This window comes from Tachyglossus aculeatus, chromosome 10 (assembly GCF_015852505.1).
Source record: "Tachyglossus aculeatus isolate mTacAcu1 chromosome 10, mTacAcu1.pri, whole genome shotgun sequence".
In the NCBI taxonomy this organism is placed as follows: Eukaryota; Metazoa; Chordata; class Mammalia; order Monotremata; family Tachyglossidae; genus Tachyglossus; species Tachyglossus aculeatus.
The window spans coordinates 33155720-33175933 of NC_052075.1; positions in this window are offsets into that span (position 1 = coordinate 33155720).

Below are 20214 nucleotides of genomic sequence, written 5' to 3' on the forward strand. Positions count from 1 at the left end.
GTCTGATAAATCTCCTTAATCCACTCGGTTGAGATTCTGGAAACACAAGAATAATGATGTTCTCCAGTAGATGATTTAGGGAGAGTCTGGCAAGAATTCTGCCAACGATAGTGAGCAATGGGACCCCGTGGCACTTTTCCCCATCGACTTGTCTCTCCTTTCTTTTGGAAGATGGTGACAATGGTGGCATATATCCTCAGAGTTCCATATGTCGAGAAAGGCTTTGCAGTCGTACATCCCTCCCCGTTTGTAGATCTTGTCAGGAATCCAAGTGGATCTGGGAATTTTGCCATTCTTCATGGTTTTAACTGTCATGGCAACTTAAAAAAGTGTCAAGGCAAAAGCCATATCTTCACAGGCTCACAGATTATGAACTATTCAACCATTCATCAGAGGATATCATACACATTGGTGGAATGTGTGTAATTAGATGATTGAAGTGTTTGCCATCTCTTAAAGAGTCTGTCCTTTCATTAGAAGAGTGCCAAGATTCAGAAGAATGCTAAACTCACTTCCTACGCTGATAATGAACTCTCGGGTTTTTTGATGGTATTTGTTTGAACATTTAAAGATTTAATACTAATGTTACCTGTGCAACAGATCTTAAACCAAATCTGGGCACAACTGACTATCCCTATTCCAAACATACCTATGGGTCAGAGCAGTACGGCCTAGAGGATAGACCAAGGGACTAGGATTCAGAAGGTCATGGATTCTAATCCCTACTCTGACACTTATCTGCTGTATAACCTTGGCCCAGTCACTTCATTTCTCTATGCCTCAGTTACCTCATCCTTAAAATGGGGATTAAGACTGTAATCCCCATGTGGGACAGGGACTGTGTCCAACCTGATTTGCTTGTATTCCCCTCAGTGCTTAGTACAGTGACTGTCACATAGCAAGCACTTGGCAAATACCACAATTATTATTATTATTATTATTATTCCTCCAAAGCCATACAATTTCCCTTTAAGTAGCTCTTCTGTGAACTATCATCCACAGGTCTTCCAGAACAGTCCACCCTGCTGACCTCATAAATCCACTCTCAGTAGATCATGCCATGAAGACTTTGCTACCAGATCCTTTCCCTCTGGACTCCAAGGTAGAGATGGTCTCTCTTGACCTGTCCCAACAGATCAGTAATAATAATAGCACTCCTACTACTATTACTACTAATACGCATAATAATAATAATAATTTTGATATTTGTTAAGCAGTTACTATGACCAAAGTAAACTGTACTAAGAGCTGAAGTAGATATAGGATAATCAGGTCAGACTCAGTCCCTGTTTTATATGGTGCTCCGAGTCTAAGGGGTGGGGTGGAGAACAAGTATTTAATCCCCATTTTACAAAAAGAGAATTGAGGCACAAAGACATTAAATGATTTGCCTAAAGTCACACATGGCAGGCAAGCAGCGGAGCAAGGGTTAGAACCCAAGTCCTCTGACTCTCAGGCCTGTGTTCTTTCCACTAGGTCACTCTAGGAGTTTCCCTTGGGATCAGGTTCCATCAGATGCCTGTCCCTGAGTCTAACGTAGCTCTGAGATTTCTTCCCCACTTTGCCAGCTCTTTCTCCTTGCCCAAACCTTCCCCCATAATTGGCTATGCTCCAGCTGATGTCAGCAGGTGAGTGATTGACAGCCTATGCAAATAAATTTCTCTTTGAAGGGAAATGTTGAAGAGTAAGCACTTCCTGGCTCTAGAAACTCTGGGGCCTTTCCCCCTTATCTTTCAGTTTGAGGACTAGCTTAGCATGACTATCACAGGGTAAGCCCTGGGATACAATTCTGTGGGGTTTGGGTGGTCTATGAGGGCCCATATACTCTCTTTAAGGATACCTGGTTTGGTTTCTCTCATTTGGTTTCGGTCTGCCTAGCTATGATATTTTCCAACTTGATATTTCACCACTTGTCACCTGTGTCTTAGCTTGTTTTGTATTCCCTAACCTAGGTATCCAAAAACATATCTTCTGTTGAGGTTGTGAGCCTATGCAGGATGTTGAATGTGTTGCTTGCTTTGCTACAAGAAGCTACTTGTTCTCAGAGCTAAATACAGAAAGGAAACCATGTCACTGCTCTGCAAGTGAAATATCAGTGGGAGATGGACAAATTCCTCTCTTTGTTCTACCTGGCCTATCAGAGCAACCCAGTAGCTCTGGGTGAGCCTGATGCAGAATTCAGGAATCATCATCTGAGAGTAGTGGGTTAGAAACCCAGTTTTCTCCTCCGGCTGGCCACTTTCTGTCAAATGTCCTGAGAGACAAAATAGGCCAAGGAAAGATTCAGCCATCAATGAGAAGGTCGTGGTGGTTTGGAGCCAGCAAAGACCTGCCTGAAGTGTTGATCAAGCCCTGTTTCTTTCAAGAATAATGAAACTCTTCTTTTGCGGTTGCCCTTTTAGAATCCTTGAATTTAGCCTATCATCATTTTGAAATTTAGGTTGACTTTTCCCTCATAGAAATCGCCTGATTTCATACTGGATGACTTGGTTTTCAGGTGGCCAGCCCAAAAAGGTACCAAATGCTTTTCTACATGTTACACTTACTCTCAAGGCCCAGCTTCCCTCCACTGCAGCTCCTGATGAGAGTTTCCATGGCTCGGACGTGGCATGCAAATTCAATGATTCTAGAGCACATGAGGGGTTGATAGTCCCCCAAGAAAAATGCTTTAGTTCTCAACCAATTGTCACAAAATGGCAACCTCATGATGTCCTCACTCGTCAGAGTGGCATATGTGACATCTTTGCATTTCATTGTCCGTACTTTTCTATAGCTGTCTCTGGCTGTCCTAGTCTCCATGTTTCTGATTTCAGTTCACTTAGACTGGGAACCCCTGGTAGGTCAGAACTAGTACTGAATCAATGTCCATAGTTTTTCCCAACATTCAGGGTAGTGGTAGTTATACTGGAAGTACTTAGTAAATAATCATGATTGATGAGTTGGCCACAGCAGAGTAAGCAGAGATATACGAGGGGATGAGTTTGCTTCTTGGTATGTCAAGGGGGAATTAATGACCTCTCTGAGAGCACATACCCAAGAGTAAACCACATAGACAAACACAATGGTATAGGACTCTGAGAGACAGTCACAGATTCATATAATAATAATAATAATTATGGTATTTGTTAAGTGCTTACTATGTGCCAAGCACTATTCTTAGTGCTGGGATAGATACAAGGTAATCAAGTTGGACATAGTCCCTGACCCACATGGGGCTCACAGTCTTAATCCCCATTTTACAGATGAGGTAACGGAGGCTCAGAGAAGTGAAGTGACTTGCTCAAGGTCACACAGCGGACAAGTGGCAAAGCCGGGATTAGAACCCACAACCTCTGACTCCCAAGCCCGTGTTCTTGCCACTAGGCCATGCTGCTTCTCTTCTCATACCCGGCCATTCATAGAGACAAAGATGCAATTCAGCTGAAGAACCACAGTGGCACATAGATACACATAATCACACACACAGGCACAAACTCACATGAAGAACAAGAGCAGCCAGAGATGAAGACACAGATTCAAACTGGGACTCATAGAGACAAAGATACACACAGCAGAACAGACCTAGTGGTATCTAGATGATATCCAGAGACAATCAACCCTCCCACACACTCACACATATGTCTTTACTCTGTGTTCCCCACCTTGCAGGAATCTTGCCGGAAGGTTGTTCTGCAATCCTCCTACTCCTCTCAAACCTCAACAAGATCTTAGGAATAGAGGTGAATGTGTGGGTAATGTCACTCAGTGGTGCCTTTGTAATGTGATTTTTTGCTGAGCGTGCCGATTGGTTCCCTTGCTAGGTGGGGGCATGGGGAGATGGAGGGATGGAGGAATATAGTTGGCATGGCAACTGACAATGCATCACATCATAGAGCTTGGACATTAGCCCCTGTCAGGAGTGGGAGGAAGTTTGAGTGGGAGTGCAGGTGCGTGTGATAGCACACAGGAAAGACAGAAATGTGCTCTGAGGGTGCGCTTTCTCAAGTCTATGAAACAACCTATACCAGCCTTCTAAGGATACTATGGCTACTTTCCTTAGGCTTAAAATAATGTTTTTCAAACTTGACATCAGGATAGGCATTGATTTGCAAGGTGCTTGCAAAGCATTTAGTAAAGTGCTTTGCACACAGTAAGCACTAAATAAATACTATTTCTACTAAGGTGGATTTTCATTTAAATAATGGAAAAGGAGCCTTTCAAAGACTTCTTGTTCCCTGAGAAAAGTGTGAATGAGTGGAGGAAAACCAGCATCATAGAGAAAACAGACATAAGGGCTGTTGCAAAAGGCTCAAAGTGATCAAACAGTGGTATTTATTGAGTGTTTACTGTGTGCAGAGCACTTGGGAGAGTACTATAAAATAGAATTGGTAGGAGTGTCCCCTGTCCACAAGGAGCTTACAGTCTAGGAAAAGAGGGATGAAGAGAAGGTGACAGAGCAGCTGGAAAGCAAAAAATCAGTGAAGGCAGTGAAACTGCAGAATGGCTAGAGGCTATGTTCAAAAGGCCAGGAAGGGGAGAGAAATGGGACCTAGGAGGTTTGTAATCAGGGATCCAAGGAAAAGAAATCTGACCCAAAATGAAAAGTGGGCATCTTCAAAAAGACCAGAAAGGGTGAAGGCTCCGAGCAAGAAAGCATTAGCTAAAAGTCCTGAATGGGTTTATCCCCAGTTAATGATTCATTAATAGATAGATACAATTGTTCCGGGTGCCCAGGAAAGGCAAACCTGGAGGAAAAAAGTCAACAAAAGACCAAAAACTGGGCTAGGGGCTACCTGAGAAAGGTGGTGAGATTAGGCAGTTTAGAAGCTATTGGACTTCGAGGTCAATGAGAAGGACAAAATAAAGTGAGAAAAGCAGTAATTCCATAGAGAAAGGGAGAGACTCATAGCTGTCTGGAAGGTAAGGCCTAGGCTGAGACAGAGAGAGAAGGGAGTAGAGCATCACTGAGAAAAGGAAAAGTTAGGGAACAGAATTTGAAGCAAGATTGCGGGCTAGGGAAGAAGCCAATATTAGTAGTACCAAAAAGCAGAAACAAATGGGACTCGGGCCAGGATTGAGGAGCACGAAAATTGATTTCAGTCTTCAATCAGTCAATCAATCAATCCTTACATCTCTGCTCTCCTGGGGGGTCTCCAGACAGGGAGTTCTATCTACTAGAGAAGCAGCGTGGCTCAGTGGAAAGAGCACGGGCTTTGGAGTCAGAGGTCATGGGTTCAAATTCCGCTTCACCAATTGTCAGCTTGTGACTTCGGGCAAGTCACTTCACTTCTCTGTGCCTCAGTTACCTCATCTGTAAAATGGGGATTAAGACTGTGAGCCCCCCGTGGGACAACCTGATCACCGTGTAACCTCCCCCAGTGCTTAGAACAGTGCTTTGTACATAGTAAGCACTCAACAAATGCCATCAATATTATTATTATTATTACTGCTGCTGTCTCCTGACCACTGGTTGCTATGGGGCCTTGGAGAGACTTGTTTGCATATTTAAAATGTCCTTTTTGCATTTTTTATGACATTTGTTCATTCATTCATTCAATCGTATTTACTGAGCACTTACTGCGTGCAGAGCACTATACTATGCACTTGGAAAGTACAATTCAGCAAAAAATAGAGACAATTCCCAGGCACTGTATTAATCACTGGGGTAGATCCAAGCTAATCAGGTTGGACACAGCCCAAGCCCCAGTCTTAATCTCCACTTTACAGATGAGGTAACAGACCCAGAGAAGTGAAGTGACTTGCCTAAGGTCATGCAGCTGACAAGTGGTGGAATTGGAATTAGAACAGAGGTCCTTCTGACTCCCAGGACCATGCTCTAGTCACTATACCATGCTGCTTCTCAATTACAGTCCTCTCGTTCTACACTAACATGGAGCAGCAACTCAGGCATTGTATTGTCATACCTCAACCTCACATATTCTTCCCAGCTTTGAGTTCCTGTGAGATGACTATGCCCTTGGAGATACTCTCATGACCTCGGCTTGATTTCTGATGTGGAGTGCAATCCATGAGTGATGTTCACTTGAGAAGGTGGATGTGGCTTCTGTGGTGAGTTCAGGTCTCACAGCCATATGCTGAACAAACTTCGGGGCCTTATAAACCCAAGCACAATCTCGGAGAGCACAGAAAACATCAGAGGTTCTATAGGAGGGACAGAATCTCCTGAGATGCTTGAAGAAGTCAGGCAGAAGAAAGAGGAGCGGCATGGGAAACAGTGTGGCCTAATGGGAAGGACACAGTCTACCTTGGCTTTGCCACTTATCTGTTGTGCGACCTTGGAGAAGTCTCTAAAATTCTCTGTGCCTTAGTTCCCTCATCTGTAAAATGGACATTAAATATCTCTTCTTCCTCCAGACTGGATTGTCAGCCCCATGAAGAGCAGACACTGTGTCTTATCTGGTTGCATTGTATCTATCATTGCATTTGTATGTGCTTAACAAATGTGTTATTATTATTATTGTTGTTATTACCAAGGAGGAAAGGAAAAATAAGAAAAGGAGAACAAGAAAGTCAAGGAGAGGCCAAGGGGATAGGGAGTGGACGGGATGGGAGGACAGTGAGTGTTGTTTTGGAAGCGCAAGGAGAAAGGGAGGAAGAGAAGTTTCCTCAACCCACCAAGCTACCACTTCTTTATCTCAGTTCCCCATCTGCTCACCATTTCAAGAGCTATGAGCAGGGCTGTATTAAGCCAAGTTGGAGTCCTGGGCTGGACCATCTAGTGGGTGCCCTTCATATGATCCTCGATGACATCATTACGGTGTAACCAATCAAAATGGTGACAGAGATGTAAAAAAAACAGCAGAAGGTATCATTACCTGGAGCCGGGAGACCTTTCACCCAGGGGTCAGAGAGGAGGGAAAGAGGAGAAGGGAAGGAGGGAAGGAAGTGGCTTTTCCTGATGTGCCTCTCCTCCTGGTGACAGCGGTGGCAGTAAGCCATGGTCGGGGATGAGAACTGAAGGTCAGTCAGTCAGCCAATAGTATTTATTGAGTGCTTACTGTGTGCAGAGCTCTGCCTCCTCTGCATCTGGATGTCCGCCCGCCACCTAAAGTTCAACATGACTGAGCTCCTTGTCTTCCCTCCCAAACCTTGTCCTCTCCCTGACTTTCCCATCTCTGTTGACGGCACTACCATCCTTCCCGTCTCACAAGCCCGCAACCTTGGTGTCATCCTCGACTCCGCTCTCTCATTCACCCCTCACATCCAAGCCGTCACCAAAACCTGCCGGTCTCAGCTCCGCAACATTGCCAAGATCCGCCCTTTCCTCTCCATCCAAACCGCTACCCTGCTAATTCAAGCTCTCATCCTATCCCGTCTGGACTACTGCACTAGCCTTCTCTCTGATCTCCCATCCTCGTGTCTCTCTCCACTTCAATCCATACTTCATGCTGCTGCCCGGATTATCTTTGTCCAGAAACGCTCTGGACATATCACTCCCCTCCTCAAAAACCTCCAATGGCTACCGATCAATCTGCGCATCAGGCAGAAACTCCTCACCCTGGGCTTCAAGGCTGTCCATGACCTCGTCCCCTCCTACCTCACCTCCCTTCTCTCCTTCTCCAGCCCAGCCCGCACCCTCCGCTCCTCCGCCGCTAATCTCCTCACCGTTAGGCCTCGTTCTCGCCTGTCCCGCCATCGACCCCCAGCCCACGTCCTCCCCCGGGCCTGGAATGCCCTCCCTCTGCCCATCCGCCAAGCTAGCTCTCTTCCTCCCTTCAAGGCCCTGCTGAGAGCTCACCTCCTCCAGGAGGTCTTCCCAGACTGAGCCCCTTCTTTCCTCTCCCCCTCGTCCCCCTCTCCATCCCCGTCTTACCTCCTTCCCTTCCCCACAGCACCTGTATATATGTATATATGGTTGTACATATTTATTACTCTGTTTATTTATTTATTTATTTATTTTACTTGTACATTTCTATCCTACTTATTTTATTTTGTTGGTATGTTTGGTTCTGTTCTCTGTCTCCCCCTTTTAGACTGTGAGCCCACTATCGGGTAGGGACTGTCTCTATGTGATGCCAATTTGTACTTCCCAAGCGCTTAGTACAGTGCTCTGCACATAGTAAGCGCTCAATAAATACGATTGATTGATTGATTGATTGATTGATTGATTAAGACAGGGAGCCCCATGTGGGACAGGGACTGTGTCCAACCTGATTACCTTGTATCTACCCCAGCACTTAGAACAGTGTTTGGCATGTAGTACGCACTTAACAAATATCATAATAATAATTAGTAGTAGTAGTAGACACTCCCACTTTCTGTTACTTCAGAACACAAACACTCAATAATTGTTATGATTGCTATAAACAGCCAGTATTAATTCAGGGGCTCACAGGGCCAAAGCCCGGGGCCCCAATTTAGGGGGATCCCCTCAAACACCTCATATTGTGGCCCCCAGATGTGTGAGGTTCTGTTCCTGCTCCATTTTTTTGCTTCAGCCATAAGCAACCCTGAAGCTCAGCTGGACAGAGCCTGCTTTCCCTACTTCCCCTTTCCACGACGGACATCCCTCCCTCTTCCTCTGATAGCCCTGGCCCGTTGGTGGGGATACTGATCTTGAGCTCCTTGGGGGTCACAGCATCCAGCCAGGCAATGGCTGGTGGGCTGTGACCCCAGTCAACCCAGCTCAGAAGACCCTGGCTCATCTCAAGTAAGTCAGGAAAGGAACAGAGTCCCCAGACCTGCAGGGAGGGAAGCAGAGATGCAAGATAACTCCCCCTGCCCCCTCCACCAACCTATCTTCTCCTCCCATTCCCTTGCCCCCAGAAAATTCCTTAGCCTTGAGCAATCAAATGTGTTAAATAGGTTCTGGATTTGAATGGTTATATATAGACATACACATTTGAATGCAAATATATACCTATAGCTGCCCAAAAATATATAGGCACCATCTCAGTTGTGTTTTAATGCTAGTTCTAAGGTTTCTTTTCCATATAGCACTGGATTGGGAACTCAAATCTGAGACCAGTGAAATGATAATGGGGTAGTGCTCAGGGTGACCCCTGGAGCGTTTTTTCCTGTAGAGTGGCTGAATAGTGAGATACTAGAGGTTCTGGACAGGATCTCTGCTTGCTCTGAAGGTGAGGTTGGATGGGGAGTGGAGGGCTCTTAGCTTTGAGAAATGGGTAGTGACAAGCACACAGAGGAGTCAGCGAGCAAACTCAGGAAATGCCAAGCAACTCATGAGAAAGGCGGACATCTGGGCTCGGAAAATATCCGGGATGGAGGAAGATTTTTAAGATCTACTCTGTCGCACCCACCTCTGTCACTCAGCTATTCAAACCCCCCACTTTCCGGGCTTGCAGATTCACAATATTAAGTGTACTTCCCCCAGCCCCCTCTACCAAATGAAGATTCTCAAGATTTGAGGGGGCCATCTTTCGGTTCAGAGCAGATTTCCTGCAGTTTGGTACAATTGTCTTGAGGCTATGCTTTAAGGAGAGACAATGTCAAATAGTTCTGAGCTCCAGAATAAAGACTAAACTCTGGCAAAATTCAGAAGGGGATTTGCGAACCTTTAAAAGTGTTATTTTTATTATTTTCAAAGTATGTGGGGCAGAGAGTATAAAATAAATGCTAGACAACCAAGAGCCCATAAGAATAAACAGATAAAGGGGGAAGGGGAGAGAGTTACGTAACCTGAAGCTAAAAAAGTAATTAGAATTTGTAATTGTGTAAAATTCAGGATGAATGCCCTACTTCTCATAATAACCCAGGTGAATTAGAACCAATTTCCCTGTTTAAGTGCCTAGTGCAAGGTTGCTAATTTATTATTACCATCTTCAATTTTCCTCGATGTTTCCCAGTGGAGAAAGTCTGGCTCAGTGATCCCCACACTCCTTAGTGCACCCCAGTGGGACGGGTTAGGCAGTGGCAATGGAGGAGAGAGATGCAGGGGGAGAGAAACTAAAGGAGGAAACATGGATCACGGGGAGACAGAGCTCCAGTGCCCCCCAAAGCCCCCTCAGGAAATAATCACTTTCTGCCTGTCAAACCTGGGCTTCCCCTGTATGGGCGCTGCCAGCAGGAGGTTGTTTTATGGGGGGCTCCCAGGAGGCCTCAGGATGAATCTTGAGATGTTGTGAACTGGAATTAGTATGTCCCTCAAATCCCCAAAGTAGTCAATCAATCGTATTTATTGAGCGCTATGTGCAGAGCACCGTACTAAGTGCTTGGGAGACTACAGTATAACAGAGTTGGTAAACATATTCCCTGCCTGCAACGAACTTACAGTCTAAATGGGGGAAGACAGGTATTAATATAAATAAATTACGGATAAGTGCTATGGGGCTGAGGAAGGGGTGAATTAAGGGAGCAAATCCAAGTATGAGTAGTTGTGTCTTTAATTAAGCACTTAATAAGTGCCAAGCCCTGTGTTAAGCAATGGGGCAAGCACAGGATACTCAGATCAGGCAATATCTCCATCCCACACAGGGCTCTCCATCTAAGAGGGAGAGAGCACTACTAGAATCCCTTCCATAATGGAGTACTGAACAAGCTCCTTGTTGTCTACGAATGACATTGTAGTTTACTCACCCAAGGCTCTGTACAGTGTTTCACACACAGTCAGTGCTTAATAAATACCATCGATTGATTGATTCTTGGATTGATTGATGGATACTGCCTTGCAGATAGGTTCAAATCAGGTCATATTCTGCCCCTCTCTGATCTCTTCCACCTTTTTCTGCCAGGGGGGAGGTTCGCTGGCACTTAGTTCTTCACTGCCTCCCAACCCCTAACTGTGGAAGTCCCTCAAGGTTCAGTTCTGGGTCTCTACATCCACTCCCCTGGAGAACTCATTCACTCCCAAGGTTTCAACTGCCATCTCTATATCGATGATTTCCCAAATCTACATCTCCAGCCCTTATCTCTCTTCCTCTCTGCAGTCTCAGATTTCCTCCTGTCTTCAAGAAATCTCTATTTAGGTGTCCTGCCTTCACCTCAAATTTAATATGTCCAAAACAATTCCTTATTTTCCCACCCAAACCCTGTCATCTCCCTGACTTTCCCATCACTGTAGACAGCACTACCATCCTCCCTGTCTCACAAGCCCATAAACTAGGCATTACCCTTGACTCCTCTCTTTCATTCAACCCACATATTCCATCTATCACTTAATCCTGTCAGTTCAACCTTTACAACATCACTAAAATCCACCCTTTCCTATTCATACAAACTTCAACCAAGTTAATCCAAGCACTTATCCTCTCTCACCTTGATTACCCTATCAGCCTCTTACTGACCTCCCTGACTCCTGTCTCTCCCCACTCCAGGCCATATTTCTCTCTGCTGCCCAGATCACTTTTCTAAACAAATGTTCAGTCCATGTTTTTCCACTTCTAAAGAGCCTCCAGTTGTTGCTCATCCACCTCCACATCAGATAGAAACTCCTTATCATCAACTTTAAAGCATTCAATCCTCTCGCCCCCTTCTACTTTCCCTTGCTGTTCTCCTTACTGCAACCCAGCCTGCACACTTCATTCCTCTAATGCTAACCTCCTGACTCTAACCTCCTGACTCTACCTCAATCTTGTTTATCTCACTGCCTGTCCCTCACCTACCTCCTTACTCTGGCCTCTCCCTTTTCATACCCAACAATTACTCTCTCCACTTTCAAAGCCTTATTAAAGGCACATCTCTTCCAAGTGGACTTCCTGGACTTAGACCTCATTTCCTCTTCTCCCAGTCCCTTCTGCATCACCCCGCTTTCCTCCATTTATTCATCCCACACCTCCAGCCCCACAGCACTTATATATGTAACCATAATTCATTTATTTATATTAATGTCTGTCTCCACCTCTAGACTGTAAGCTCACTGTAGGTAGGGAATGTTTCTACCACTGTGTTATAGTGTTACATTGTACTCTCCCAAGAGCTTAGCACAGTGTTCTGCAGACACTAAGTTCTCCATACATATGATTGATTGATTGGGTAAATGTAAAAAACAGAATGAAGGAGGTGGGAGAAACCCACCTGCAACCAGGTCTTAAGAGAGTAGCAGTCTGGCTCTTGGCTCCTCCAGCCTCATCTTGGAATCGTAGCCATTATAGTCAGTGACAAACTCCCATCACTGGTACTGCAGATATTTGCAGTTCTTCTCTGTGGCCAAGAGGTAAAACTTTCCCTTGAGGTTTCCCCAAAGAGGAGCTTCTTTTTTTTTTTTTTAAAAAAAAAAAAGGTATTTTTAAGCTCTTCTGTGCCAGGCACTGAACTAAGCACTGAGATAGATACAAACTAATCAGATTGGACCCAATCCATGTCCAAAATGGGGCTCAGTCTTAATCCCCATTTTATAGATGAGGTAACTGAGGCACAGAGAAGTTAGGTGACTTGCCCCAGGTCAGAAAGCGGGTAAGTGGTGGAGCTGGGATTAGAAATGAGGTCATTCATTCATTCAATCATATTTATTGAGTGCTTACTGTGTGCAGAGCACTGTACTAAGCGCTTGGGAAGTACAAGTAGGCAACATATAGAGACGGTTCCTACCCAACAACGGGCTCACAGTCTGGAAGGGGGAAACAGACAACAAAACAAAACATGTAGACAAGTGTCAAAAGACAGGTCCTTTTGACTCCCAGGCTGTGCTCTATCCCCTAGGCCATGATGTTTCTCAAGGCCATGGATAAGTCTGATGCTCTTGCCAGTTGCCACTTACAGAAAGGGCTGCCCTGTAAGGTGCTGGCATAATAATAATAGTTATGCTATTCATTAAGCACTTACTATGTGTCAAGCATTGCTTTAAGCACTGAGGTAGATATAAGTTAATCAGGTTGGACACAGTCCCAGTTCCACATGGGGTTCATAGTCTAAGTAGGAGGGATTGACTCTCCATTTTACAGTTGAGGAAACTGAGGTACAGAGAAGTGAAATGACTGGTCACATCCTTTACCCCATGGGTCAGGCCACCTCGGGGGGCTCAGTAGATAGAGCACCCCTCTCCCTGCCCTTTTCATCAGGATGAGGAGCCAGGGGTGGGCACAAGTGAGAGAGCAGCTTCTATGCCAATGGGGAAGGTGTTGGTGAAAGCAGGCAGGGGCCTGGCCTGTAGTGGAGGAGAACAAGATGACCTTTCATTCTCAGCAGAGGTGACAGCTGCTCTGTTTGTTGTTCTAGTCTAAATATTATTTTTTGCTGAATTGGCCCTGTTATTGACTCCCCGGGGGTTCTGCCCTATCTTCCACCCTCCTCTCTAGACGGTGAGATCCCTGCAGGCTTGGACTCTGTCTGAATCAATGATCTTGCTCTTCTTCCCTGTGCTTAGTGCCGCACAGTGTAGGAATTTAATAATCACTATACTATACAGACTGGAAGCGGCACCCTTGGCTGTCTAGAGATGGCAGGAGCACATGTCAAACGAGGAGCTGAGGAATGGAAGGGGTAGGTTTTTTTTCATTCTTTATTTCAGTTGTTGAGAAGCAGGTTGGCTGATTGGAAAGAGCACAGGACTGGAAGAAGAGAGACCTGGGTTCTAGCCCTGGCTCCATTACTTACCTCCTGGATGACCCTGGGTAAGTCCCAATTTCTCTCTGCCTTAATTTTCTCATCTGTCAAATGGGAATAAAATGCCTGTTCTCCCTGTCACCACCCTTAGACTGAGAGTCAGGGACTGTGTTTGACCTGTCTATCTTTTGCTTACTCCAACTCTTGGCATAGAAGAAAGTGATTGCAAATACAACAATTATTGCTGTTGTTGCTTCTTAAACCTGCTATTTATTTTAATGTCTGCCTCCCCCACTACATTATAAGTTCCCTGAGGGCAGGGATCCTGTCCAATAATTCTATTGTACTCTCTCAAGTACTCTGTACAAGGTGCTTATCACACAGTAGGTGCTCAATAAATATTACTGATTGATGGATTTCTGCATGATTAGTCAGAAGAGCATCTTAGATGAGGCTATGGCAATTGACAGAAAGATAGAGAAGTTGGGCAGCAGAGGGAGGGAGAGGAAGAGAAGGGAAGAATGAGGGAGTGGGTGAGAGGAGGGGAAGAAAAATCGAAGGTCTTTTTAAAATCATTTGGTCTCTTTCTGATCCCAAGTGGCCCTTTCAGGGCACTCTGAGCAGAGTCCCATCAAGGATGTTGCTGGAGTGAAGGAGCTCCAAGATGGACGTAAGAGAACACTGGTTGAAATGACGCTGCTTTATTCTACCTTCAGAAGTGATTTAAAAATGCTGTGCCCCTGAATGGAACTGGCCACCATAATCCAACTAGCTAACTCGGCCTGAATTCATCCTCTTCGCCCCATTATCCCCTCACCTGGTCCCCACTGAAGCTGGAGAGGGCCAAAATTTAAACTCTACAGAGGCTGAGACCCAGACCTATTAGCAAAGCTCTTGCAGACTTCTGCAGAGTAGAGGGCAATAATAATAATTGTTAAGTGCTTCCTATGTGCCTAGCATTTTGCTAAGCCTTGGGGTAAATACAAGGTAATCATGTCAGACACACTCCCTGTCCCTCATCGAGCTCACAGTTTTAAGTAGGAGGGAGAACATGTACTGAATCTCATTTTATAGATGAGGAAAGTGAGGCCCTGAGAAGTGATTTGCCCAAGGTCACACAGCAGGTAAATGGTGGAGAAAGAATTAGAATCTTCTAGGTCATGCAGCTTCTTACTTCTAACACCTTGTAGTTCAGGCTTATGCAATGCATCTGGAGCAAGGTATCCTCACCCTGCTCTTTGATAATATGTTCTAAAATCAGAGGCTGGCTAGTCTTTAGCAGAGGACTGCAGTTCCAGATTGGCATCTTTGCTACAAACCCTCACAAGATTGTGAAGCATTCTGTGGTCTCTCTTGGATGGACTGTTAGCAGGCTTATTGCAAACACAGACAGTTTCCATGTCAGTCATTCGATACAGAATAAGACTGTGAGGGGAAGCAATGTTTATTGTATCGTACTCTCACAAGGGATTAGTATGGTGCTCTGCACACAGTAAAAAAAATATTATGATTGACTGATTGGCTAACTGAAGCCTACTTTCTTCACCTTTGGGATTGGTACAGTTTTGGAACTTTGTTACTGAAAGTTGATTAAGTACTCCCATTAGGCAGGGCTGACTTCACACATTTGGCCTCCCTGATGTGAGAAAAAATTTTCCATTTCCTCCCATTATATATGTTGGCACTATGTTATGTTGTGTCCATACACAGCATAGCATAAAGACATTACATGCAACATTTTGTGGAAACCTGACCCAAGAGTGTCTCTACTTTTCATTCATTCAATCATATTTATTGAGCACTTACTGTGTGCAGAGCACTGTACTAAGCGCTTGGGAAGTACAAATCGGCAACATATAGAGACGGTCCCTACCCAACCCACCTGGGGTCGCCGCAAGGGGTGAGGACTGGAGCCGAGGAGGCAAGTGGGTCATTCATTCAGTCAATCATATTTATTGAGCGCTTCCTGTGTGCAGAGCATTGGACTAAGGGCTTGGAAGGTACAATTTGGCAACAGATAGAGACTGTATATAGCTACCATCCCAGCTCTGCTGTTGGGTAGATGAAGCTTGGGTATCTGTTGGGAATCAATTGGGGAAAAAAACCTCCTGGAGGAAGTGGGATTCAGAGGGCTTTAAAGAAGGGGAGAGCTGGACTTGGGCCGATTTGAAGGAGCTGTGAGTTTGGGGCAGGCAGAATGTCATGAACAAGGGATCAGAGGTGTGAGAGTTGAGAGAGATGTGCAGTTAGAGTGCTGGGCAGGAGGAGAGAAAAAGAGAGAGAGAGAGAGAGAGAGAGAGAGACTCTCTCTCTCTCTCTCTCTCTCTGTGTGCGTGTTTAGTTGTCCTTCATTTTCCAGAGATGATGCTACTGAAAGTGAAATCTATCTATACATGTGACTTTGGTTGAAACAGTGTTTTGAGGCTAGCATATCCTTCCAGCATAGGATATCGGTCTTGCCTGCATTAATATGTTTGTCCCTTAGAATAGCAGTCGGTAGAAAAGTATAGATTCAACAGACAGGTGTTTTAAAAGCATGGGTAAGGAGCTTTTAGGTGATGTGAAGGTGGCTAAGTAACTAATGAAGGTTGAGGAGTGGGAAAACATAGACTGTTGCTCTGATCTGGGCAGGAGAGTGAAGAATGGTCTGGGGTTCGGAGAGTCAAGAGGCAGAGAGGTTGGCAAGGAGGTTAATGCAGTAATCAAGGCAGGATAAGATAAGTGCTTTGATCAATGTAGTAGCATTTATTCATTCAATTGTATTTATGGAGCACTTACTGTGTTCTGAGGACTGTACTAAGCACTTGGAAAGTACAATAAGAGCAATGAAGAGAAACAATCCCTGCCCACAACAGGTTTACAGTCTAGAGGGGGGGAAACAGACATCAGTACAAGTTAACAGGCATCAATATAAATAGAATTATAGATATATTCATATAGGCATAAGTCCTGTGGGGCTGGGTGGGGCGGGGGGGGGGGGGGGGGGGGGAAGGGAGGTTAGATGGAGAGGAAAGGACAGATTTTAGCGATGTTGTGAAAGTAGAACTGATAGGATTTGATGACAGATTCAATATATGAGTTGAATGAAAGAGATGAGTCAAGGATAATGCCAAGGTTATGGGCTTGTGAGGCAGGGAGGATGGTGATGCTGTCTACAGCGATGGGAATGTTATGGCACAGGGGAGAAAGGTTTTTGTAGGAACATGAGGAGTTCTGTTTTGGATATGTAAACTCCGGGGTTTTCGTGGGACATCCAAATAGAGATGTTCTGAAGGCAGGAGGAAATGTGAGACTGCAGAGAAGGAGAGAAATCAGGGCTGGAGATGCAGATTCAGGAATCATTTGCATAATGTTAGTTGAAGGCATAGGAGCGAATGAGTTCCCCAAGGGAGTGGGTGTAGATAGAGAACAGAAGGGGAACCAGAACTGATCCCTGAGGGACTCCCACAGTTAGGGAGTGAGAGACAGTTAAGGAGCCCTTGATGAGAGATTGAGAATGAGCAGCTACAGAGGTAGGGAGAGAACCAGGAGAGGACAAGGGCAGGGAAGGCAAGGTTGAGTAACCTTTCCAGGAGAAGAAGTTGGTTGAGAGTGTCGAAGGCAGCTGAGAGACCAAGGAGGATTAGGATGGGGTAGCGACCTTTGGATTTGGCAAGAAGGAGGTCATTGGTGACCTTTGAGATGGCACTTTCCATGGAGTGGAAGGAGTGGAAACCAGATTGTAGAGGGTCAAGGAGAGAATTGGAGGCAAGGAAGTGGAGGCGGTGGTTATAGACAACATGCTGAAGAAGCAGTGTGGTCTAGTGGGTAGTGCATGGGCCTGGGAATCAGAAGGACCTGGATTCTAGAGAAGCAGTGTGGCTCAGTGGAAAGAGCCCAGGCTTGGGAGTCAGAAGTCAGGGGTTCAAATCCCAGCTCTGCCAATTGTCAGCTGTGTGACTTTGGGCAAGTCACTTAACTTCTCTGCGCCTTAGTTACCTCATCTGTAAAATGGGGATTAAGACTGTGAGCCCCACGTCGGACAACCTGATCACCTTGTATCCTCCCCAGCGCTTAGAACAGTGCTTTGCACTTAGTAAGTGCTTAACAAATGCCATTATTATTATTATTATTATTGTTATTATTCTAGTCCCAGCTCTGCCACTTGCCTGCTGGGTGACCTTAGGTCACTTAACTCCTCTGAGCTTTGGTTATCTCATCTGTAAAATGGGAACTAAGTCCCATGTGGGACATGGATTGGGTCCAACACAATTAGCTTGTACCCCAGTACTTAGAACAGTGCTTGGTGTGTTGAATGCCCTTAACAAATACCATTTAAAAAAAAGAGTTTGGAGAGGAATGGTAGGAGGGAGAGGGGGTAATAACTGGATGGAGACAAGGAGTCAACAGAGGAATTGTTAGGATAGCAGATACATAAGCATCTTTGAAAGTAGTGGGGAATAAGCCAATGGAGAGTGAACAATTGAAGATGACAGTCAGGGAAGGAAGAAGAGAGAGGGCTAGTGGTTTTTTTTTTTAAGGTAAAAGGGTGGTGTTGCAGGTGTCAATTTATCCATCAAGGGAAGGTAATTTGGGTATGGAGACTTAAATGGGGCATGATGAAGTGGCTTGGGTCAAAAGATGGTTGTTCTCTGTGGGGAAACAGGATAGATTTGGTGATGGTAGAGATTGTACAGTGAGTAGAGATGATGAGATTGATTGATTGATGTGCTAAGAAATGGGTAACCACTGGAGGCTGTTGAGGAGTGGATAGATGCATTCTGAGTGACATTTTAGGAAGATGATTTAGGCAACAGAGTGGACAGTAGACTGAAAAGGGGCAAAACTGGAGGTAGGAGGACCAGAGAAGAAGCTGTAGCAGAAATCTAGTCAGACACGGTTGTTCAGGGACTCATGGAAAATGAACCACGATTATTCTTTTGTATGTTCAGTGAGCTGCTTATTGCTGGTGTTGCTTAGAAATGTGCTATAATTAAGTTCTAGCCATTAAAATGGCTTGGAATGTTTTGTTTTTTTTTTCCTCTGCATTTTCATTAACCTCCAGGCACGTCCCACAGCTCCAGAAAAGGATGATCAGAGCAACAGGCTGGAAGACAGATCTCTGCACCTTACAACCCCATCGTTTTTGGGACGGCAAAACTGAAGCCTTCCAAAAAAAACCCTAAAAAATGCTTCTCTTTAAGACAATACTCGTTTGTCTCCTGTCCAGACCTGTGCAAATTCAAATATAATATTAATCCTCTTAAAACTAATCTAAATGGGATCGCTATTCATTTACTGGCCTTGCTCTTAATCAGTAAGGTTAAGGGCAGTTGGCAAGGCTTTGCTTAATCACCTGCACGGCTTCTTGGGTCTATGCCTCCACGGCACAGTTGTCAGGACAACACAGAACATGGACCACTTTCTCAACTGTATTGGATGATGTTCATAGCCCACTATTCTGGAATCGTTCCAGAGGACCAGAAGCATACCCTTACTTCGGTTTTCAAATCTCTCACTGCATCCCAAAATATGCTGGCATAGACTAGGCCCAACGAAACAAGACCTCTTATGCAATTGCTCTCCCCGACCTTTAAAGCCTTACTGAAGATATGTCTCCACCAACAGTGTTCCCTGACTAAGCCTTTCTTTCCTCTTCTCCCACTCCCTTCTGCCTTTTGCTGACTTGCTCCCTTTATTCATTCAACGTCCCAGCTCCGCAGCACTTATGTAATAATAATAATGATTTTGGTATTTGTTAAGCACTATGTGCCAAGCACTGTTCTAAGCACTGGGGGAGATACAAGGTAATCAGGTTGTCCCATGTGGGGCTTACAGTCTTAATCCCCATTTTACAGATGAGGGCACTGAGGCACAGAGAAGTTAAATGATTTGCCCAGTGTCACAGAGCTGATAAGCGGCGGAGGTGGGATTAGAACCCATGACCTCTGACTCCAAAGCCCACGCCCTTTCCATTGAGCCATGCTGCTTCAACATATCTGTTATTTATTTATATGAATGTCTGTCCCTCCATACCCACAAACTTAGACTGTAAGCTCATTGTGGGCAGGGAATGTGTTTGTTTATTCTTATACTCTCCTGAGCACTTAGTACAGTGCTCTGAACACATTAAGTGCTCAATATATGATTGACTGACTGACCGATTGACTGACAGACCTCCTCCTCCACACCTGATAAGGGAAAAAGGCTTCTTCACTTGTGACCCATTAGACCCTTTCATTGTGTAGTAAGTTTGAAAATCTTGGGGAATTTCTCAAACTGGCAGAGCCCTGATCTGTGGATGGTGACAAATGCTATTGTAAGGTGAATGAATGCAGAATAGAGGTAGATCTTTAAATACTCCTCTTTCTCTTTTTCTGCCTCTCTAAAACTGCAAGATCACATCTGCCTTGTATTCTGAGGTGAAACAACACAAGGATTTAAGTAGTGCATGGCTGACTAGGTTTTTCAGTAGTTGGCATGGAGAGGCATTGACTAGGATCTCAGTGGTATTGGAAAGCAGCAAGACTCCCCAGTAGCAGGACCCGATCAATGCAGAGGCTCATCAAGCTCAAGACCCTGGCTTCAATCAATCAATCAATCATATTTATTGAGCCCTTACTGCGTGCAGAGCACTGTACTAAGCGCTTGGGAAGTACAAGTTGGGAACATATAGAGACAGTCCCTACCCAACAGTGGGCTCACAGTCTAGAAGGGGGATATAGAGAACAAAACCAAAGATATTAACAAAATAAAATAAATAGAATAGATATGTACAAGTAAAATAGAGTAATA